This window comes from Apteryx mantelli, chromosome 10, assembly GCF_036417845.1.
Source record: "Apteryx mantelli isolate bAptMan1 chromosome 10, bAptMan1.hap1, whole genome shotgun sequence".
In the NCBI taxonomy this organism is placed as follows: domain Eukaryota; kingdom Metazoa; phylum Chordata; class Aves; order Apterygiformes; family Apterygidae; genus Apteryx; species Apteryx mantelli.
The window spans coordinates 2,354,282-2,361,810 of record NC_089987.1 but is presented as its reverse complement, the minus strand read 5'-3'; positions in this window follow the sequence as shown (position 1 = coordinate 2,361,810).

Below are 7,529 nucleotides of genomic sequence, written 5' to 3'. Positions count from 1 at the left end.
AATAAAAGCAGCGGGATGCCGTTCTTCCCAGCAAACAAGAGCAGCGTTGTGCGAGGCGGCGAGGGCAGAAGGCGGCCGTGGTGCCGAGCCGGGGCCGCGAGGCCAGCGGGTCCCCGTGCTGCAAGCCCGGCTGCACCGCCGCCGGGGAGCGGGACGCCGAGCTGCTCTTCGTCCTTCCTCATCTTCCTCTGTAAGCACGGGAAACGCTGGATAAGGGGTTAATTTCTTTTCTTTTTTTTTTTTTTTATTGTTTTAATGCTCCGGGGGAAACGGTGCCCCTGCGCTGCCCGGTGCCGGGGCAAGGGCGGCGGGGAGCGGGGCTGCTCCGCTCGCCTCCCGCCTGCGCTGCGTCGTGGGGGAGACGGCGTTTGCAGCGGGCGGCTGCTCCCCGCCTCGCTGCCCCGCGCGCCTTTTATCTGCGTCCTGTTAAATGATCTCAAATATGCGATATGATAAAGACAAACAAACACCCGTTCAATTTAGTTCGCCCTAATGCCAGACTCTACTTTTACCGAAGTAATTAAGATTAATGCAGCTGATAATTTGGGAAGCATTCTTAAATGTACCCTTCTGGCAGCATCTAACATATAATTTTACCTTAGAAGATTTATCGGAGCACTTAGGTACAGATAGTTCCTTAGCAAACAGGAGCATTTAGAAGGAAAATGAAAGATTAATATTTCTTAAATAAATGTCAAAATAAGTCATTCTTTATTACAGCCCTACAAAGATGTTGCTGTCAGTCCCAGCCCCTCTGCTGATTCCTGGAGGAGATTAAAAGCACTGCAGTCTTGGGGGCTCGGCCAGCAGGAAGAGAGGAGGTGCTCAGGTGTCATATTCGTATGATTTTTAAGGAAATCGGACACTGGTGATGGGTGAGCTTGGAGGGCTTTGCCCACCCGTGCCAAAAGGGACCGGAGCCAGCACAGTCCCTATTTCAGGAGGGAATCTGGGAGCTGGCCCTGGCTTTGCAGGCGGCTCGGGGCCGTATCGCTCCTCCCTGGGCGCAGAGCGGGCGGTTTGGGACGGGGTCGCGCAGCGCGGCGTGCTCGCGGGCCTCCTGCGCGCCGTCCGGGCAGCCACCTTCCTCCCCGCCGGAGGAGGAGGAGGAGAGTGGTCGCGGCCTTTGGTTTCCATGCGCCGCTCCAGCCGGACATTCAGACCCTTCGGGTGGGAGCCCGTCCCGCGGGAAAGGCGCCCGGGACCTTCGCGTCCCCTCCGTGCCTGCCGAGGAGCGGCGGGGCTCCTGCGGTTCTCTGGGCACTCGGATGCGGATCCTGGCTGTGCAGTTTCTTCTCCATCCCGAGAAGTGCGCGGCAGGGGCAGTTCTGCCTGCCCGGGGGGCAAGAAGCAGCTGACCTAGAACTTGTGTGCGCCGCGTGGTTATTTATCATCAGCCACATTATTTCCTTTGGAAAAGGCTCAGCTGATGTTGGCCGAGGCTTGGGATGTGACCGGAGCAGTCCGGAGCTGCTTTACGCCCGGTGACTGCAAAGCGTGCCGACTCTGAGCTGCCCCAAAGCAGCTGCTCCGGGGAATTACGGGATTTGCTTTGCCAGGTCGCCTTGGTCCGTCCAGGCTTTCAACGCGGACATGTGATTGGGGTGTCCTCCAGCGCGGCGCTGAGCTGTTTCCGCGTCTTCTCCGATTTCCGCCGTCCCAGCCACCTCCCTCTCCCTCCGCCCGACCAGGGCTTGCCAGGACAGCCGGAGCACCGGGGTCCCTCTGCTTCCGCCAGCTCCGGCTGGCGCTCTGCTCCTGCGGCCGCGCAGCGCAGTGTTTCCCGGGCCGCTGGCTGCAAACCCCGCCACGCGCCGCGCGCGGCTGAGGTTGCTTTTCGGCATGGCCGCGTGCGCAGGGCCGTGCCCTCTGCCCGGAGTTCGATTGAGATCATTTTGCATTAAAAGCCGAATAAGGATTAGGACTGTTTGCAAAAATCTGGATCCAGATCGAAAGCTGGATTCTCCCCAGCTTGGAAATTCAAAGCTGTTGAGATCCAGAAAATCAATTTTGGGCCATCGTGAGCAAGAAACAAACTTTCTGAATCACCTTCCAACTTCTCTTCTGGCCAGAAAAATCTGCTGGAAGCAACCTCTCCCCGTGCTCCTTGTCCCTGCTGCAGGCAGGCCGAACCATCCAAAAGAGAGTGCGTGTGTGTGTGTGTGCATGGGGGGTGTGTGCATGGGGGGTGTGCGCATGGTGTGTGTGCGCATGGTGTGTGTGTGTGCATGGTGTGTGTGTGTGTGTGCGCATGGGGTGTGTGTGTGTGCATGGGGTGTGTGTGCATGGTGCATGTGTGCATGGGGTGTGTGTGTGTGTGTGTGTGTGCACATGGGGTGTGTGTGCATGGTGCGTGTGCGCATGGTGTGTGTGTGTGTGTGTGTGCATGGTGTGTCTGTGCATGGGGTGTGTGTGCATGGTGTGTGTGTGTGTGTGTGCATGGTGCGTGTGTTCATGGTGTGTGTGTGTGCGTGGTGTGTGTGCATGGTGCGTGTGCGCATGGTGTGTGTGTGTGTGTGTGTGTGTGTGTGCATGGTGTGTCTGTGCATGGGGTGCGAGTGCATGGTGCGTGTGTGCATGGTGTGTGTGTGTGTGCGTGGTGTGTGTGCATGGTGCATGTGTGCATGTGTTGTACGAAAGCGTCTTTTCCACCCCGCGCTCCCGGGACCAGGGCTCCTGGCGCGGCGGGAGGCAAAGGGAGCCGTATCGTCCCCCCCCTTATTAAACGCTCCCGCTTGGTCTGCCGGGTGCAGACAAGGATTTCGCCTTTTCTGCAAAGGGCCGCAGTGAGCCAGACGCTCCCATTCTGCTTTTTTGTTTATTTGACCCGGAAGCGTGTTAATGTCGGGAGGGATTAGGAAGCGTTTCTGGGTTTGACCGTGTGGCACGTAAGCTCTTGGGAAGCAGCGGGCAGCTGGTAGCTCTTTGCCAGAGGAGCCGTGAGCTGCAGGCTGAGCCTGGGGCTCGCGGGGACACCAGGAGCGGCGGCCGGAGGCGCCCGGCGCTGCGCCGAAGGGCCCTGTGCAGCCGCTGCCGCGACTCGGCGTGGGCGAGAACTGCTTCTGCCGGAGCACGGTCTGCTAGCAAGAGCCCGCGGACATAGCGGACCGAAAAGAAAAAGTGTTTGGGAAAAGGAGCACCAGCCCGGAGAGCGCGGCGGCACTCGGGAACGAGACCCGCCGCGGCCGCGGGGTCTGCGGGAGCCGGGCCGAGGATGCGGCCGCGATACGTGGGGCACCGGCTCCAGCCATGCCTCAGTTTCCCCACCTCTTCCAAGGACGTAACACCTTGGGACCGGGCTCCGGAGCACGGCCGGGGAGCTGGCGGTTATGGGTCCAGGGCCGCGGTGGCACGGCCGTGCCGGAGCGCTTTTTGGGGCCGGAGCCTCCTTTTCTGCACGCGGGGCGGCCGAGCACTCCCCACGCGCTGGGGCCGCTGCGAGCCGCGGTGCCGGCAGCCAAGCACGGATTCCTGACATATTTTTCACTTTCCTTTGCAGCCAAGAAATCCATATTTCATGGGAGGCGAAAGCGAGTCACGGCAGTAGCTGAGCAGCGGAGGGGTGCCAAGGTACGGGCCGGCTGACGGCGCGGGATCCCTGCTAGCTTAGCGAGGCGGACGCTGCTCTTTGCACCCCGAGGGGCTCCGGGGCCGCGTCCCGGCCGGTGCCCTGTGGCTCCGGTGCCGGCATGGGATGCGGGGAGCCGGCCTGCCGCTTTGCCGACCCTGCAGCCTCGCACGGAGCCGGAGCTGGAGCTGCTCACGGAGAGGCAGAAGCTTGAAACAGTCCCGGCTTTGAGAAGGGGCCGGTTCGCAAGGGGAAGCGATTTTTCACAGCCTGGGCCGAAGGCTCGTCTGCGGCGACCTCTGCTCAAGCTGCCGGCACGGGGCTTGGATCCTCCAAGCGGCGGTTAAACGACCTTCTCCGTATGTTCCCGGCGGGCAAAAATCAAAGTTTGTTGAGCATCACCCCCCTCCCTGTGCCCGGCGCTCCGCGGCTGCTCGTCCCCCCCGCCGCCGCCGCCTGCACGGCAAAGGGCGTTTGCCCGGCGAAGCCAAGCAGCCGGGATCTGCGTTTTTCCTTCCGTGCCCTCCCACGGCTGCCGGCTGCTCGTGGCTGCAGCTGCAGAAACCGCAGCGCCCCCGGCCGCGATACCCGGCTGGAGGGGAGCGGCGGGAGCCCTCGAGCCCGGCCGCCCCCGCCGGGGCTCCCTCCGCACGTGCCCGCCGTAAGAACCGTCCCTGCCTCGATAATCTAAGTAGACGATACAAACAGCAGATAGGTTGGGGGGGGGGGAGCGTTATTGGGCCAGATTTGCAGATGGAGAGCTGAGTCACCGCGATTAAATGACTTATCCAAGGTCACGCAAGGGAGACGCGCGGCCAAGAATTGAACCCGGGGCTTCCAAATCCCCGAGCGAGGCCATCCGTCAACTCCCCGCTGCCGGCAGGGAGGAATTCCTGCTCCGGCACGGAGCGTTGCACAACTGACCCCGGGCCAGTCTGCGGGGACGGGGACGGGGAGCAGCGTTCAGACCGCAGCGTGCTGCCCTGCAGGCAGAGCTGTGGTTTCAGGCCCGCTCTTCCTACTTTGCTGCAGCAGCTGTTGGGGTTTTTCTTTTCTCTTTTTTTTCTTTTTTTTGCATTTTATACAACCGTTTGTTCCCCCGCCGGCGGCAGGCGCGGGGCGGCCAGAGGATGCAGGGCCGAGCGGCAGCTGCATCCAGGGGAGCTGCTCCACCGGCGCCCACCCGGTTATGCTGCCCACGGTGGGAGCCGGTCGGGATGCTCCGGTCCCCAGAGGGTCTCCTGGCCGAGCCACAAGGCTTCGGCATCCTGCTGCTAGGAATCAGCACTCTTTTCTCCTTGAAAAGAGACGTTACTGGGATGGGGAGTGATGTGCCCGTGGGCAGGGGGACGGCGGTGGCGGGAGCGTGCCCAGCACGGCCACGGCACGGCAGGCGATTGCAGGCGGGGAAGGCTCTCACCTCGGCCGGGCGGCCGCTTGATAAATATAACGTGTTTTTTTAAAACATAACCTTCTTTTGCCCCCATCCCTTCAGCCGCCTGGCCGCAGGTGAGGAAAAAGCAAGTGAGCAGGTGGAGAGGCTTAGGCCATTTCTCCTTAAAAAAAAAAAAAAGAGGAAATGGTCCCTATTTCCATTTTATTCTGGTTTTCTCATCCCGCAAGGGGTAAACTGTGTTTGTGCTGGATCGGTAAGCCCTAGGGTAAGAGATGCAGGCGGCTGCCTGGGGAATATTGCTTTAAATTAAAAAGCCCAGCCCTCTTTATCAAACGCCCCATCGGTAGCAACGTTGGCTGCACACGACTGAGAGGCCCCAGATTTCGGCGCCGTGCTTGCACCGCTCCCCTGCAAGCAAGCACACCCAGCGACTGCTTTTGCGGCGGGGCGATCCCGCGTGCCACCAGCTCGGCTTTGGTGAACCCGAGCGCCTCTGAGCCCCGCTGCCAGCGCAGGAAGCTCCGTGTTTATTTCTCCTGGCGCTCAGCAATAATGCAGCAGCTAACCCCGGCCCTTGCCATGCAAATGTTGCAGCTTTTAGGATACACAAATGAGCCTTTCCTTCAAAAAATGGCTCCTTTATGTGGCTGAAAGAGCACAACTGTGATAATGTAACTAGCGCTGGCCTTGGTTATTTTATCTTGGCAAGGAGCCTTTGCAAATTTAAACAGCAGTAAGCAGGCGTTACAGTTGTGGCTTGAAGCGGCATAAGTGGCGCATTGTTTTGCCGGCTCGATCCATGCATGCCAAAGGGCCGCGTGTTAGCTTTGGCCAGCGTGCTGGGGGCAAGAGCGATAGGCTCCGGCCCTATCAGGCCGGGATTCATTTCACTTAGCGGAGTGTGAAACCGCGGAGGAACCGGAGACCGGCAGCTCCCGGTGGCGGCGGGCGGCTTGACAGGCAGGTAGCGAAACAGCTGGAGCAGAGCGCCCGACAGCTGATAGCGCGGGAGCGGGCGCGCGGGACCTGCCTCGCTGCACGCGCCGCGCCGCCGGCTGCGCCGAGGCGCTGCACGCTGCCGCGCCGTGTCGCGTGTCCGGCCGAGCGCTCGCCCGGCCCTGCGCCCTGAGAGCTGCCTGCGTCGCCGCGATGCTTCCCCGCCGCGGCGCTTTCTCCGGCCGGATCTCGGAAGAGCACGTGCATGCCCGGCCAGCTGCGGGGATGCAGCTGGAGCGAGTCTATGTGTGTGTATATATGTATATATATATATATATATATATATATATATGTACTGCAATGTATTCTATTATTAACACATATATGTTGCATGAGATGCAGTAGCATCTCTGAGCCCTGCGTGCATACCCCATCCTCTGGGCACGGCACGGCACATGCAAAGCTTTCTCATGTGAAGTGAGAGCTCCGGGACGCCTTTGACCCATGGACGCTGCAGAGCTGCCCAGTTCTTACACCAGCTCAGTTAAATGCTGCAGGTCACCTAGTTTTCTTGCAGAAGTTCTAATTTTCTATCCGGATCTTTCTGAATGGCTAGTTTGTGCAGCGTGGGGTGGACTCCGGCATAGACGGAAATTGGGCTAGGCTAGTTGAAAGAATTACGATCAACACGATACAAATCAGCTGGTTTTCACAGTTTATTTGCAGCCAGGTGGGTTCCCCTGCCCTTTGCTCCCTGCCTCTTGCTGGCAGCATGCGTTTGCCCCCAGCTGCAGCGCGGGGCTTGCAGACACTGCAGAGGCGTTTTTGGTAAGACAGAAGAAAGAAACCCTTTCTGTTTCCAGGAGACTTTGAAAAAGAAAATCTTTAAAAATTCTCTTGAAATTGCTCAGCAGGTTTGGGGCTGGGTTTTTGCTCATGTTTGTTTTTTGCTTTTTTTAGTGTAACCTAAGTCTGGAGGCAAAATCCCGGTATTGCCTTTTGAAAGGTTGTGTTTGACTTTTCCTTCATGTTTAATGCCATGCTGCTCTGTGCTGTGAAGTCAGGTGGTACGTCCTTGGCTTATTTTTTATGGTCGCGTCTACTTAACAGTATCTAAAACTAGAGGGAGAAGGCAATTTGTGGCCTTGGAGAGCAACTGCTAGGAAACGAGCCCATCTTTCGCATCTTGACAGGCAAGAAGCGGAACCGCTTCCCGGAGGCGAGCCGAGCCCTGGCTGCAGCCACCTGCAAAAGGCGCCGCTCTGAGCGGCAGCAGATCCAAGTGCCACCAGCCCTGTGGGAAGGACAGGGCGGTCCTACCGGGGACGGGAGCAGAGGGACTTTTGTGGACCTGGCTTGTGAATCCTCCAAAATCTTTCCAGATCCTTCCAAAAATACAGCTAGCACAAGGCTGGGGGCTTGGGCCTTCCACCCCGTCCATGCCTGGAGAGCCCTGTTTTGCCACCGCCCCTCGCTTTGGCTGTAGGATGTGCCTAGTGGTTTTCCAGGATGGGGAACGTCCTCGGAGACATCCCGTGGGAACCACCGCCTCCCCTGGCCACAGCTTTTCTGCTCGTGCATCCGCTTCTCGCGGGCTCCCTTATCTGAGCATCTCCAACCACATCTGAC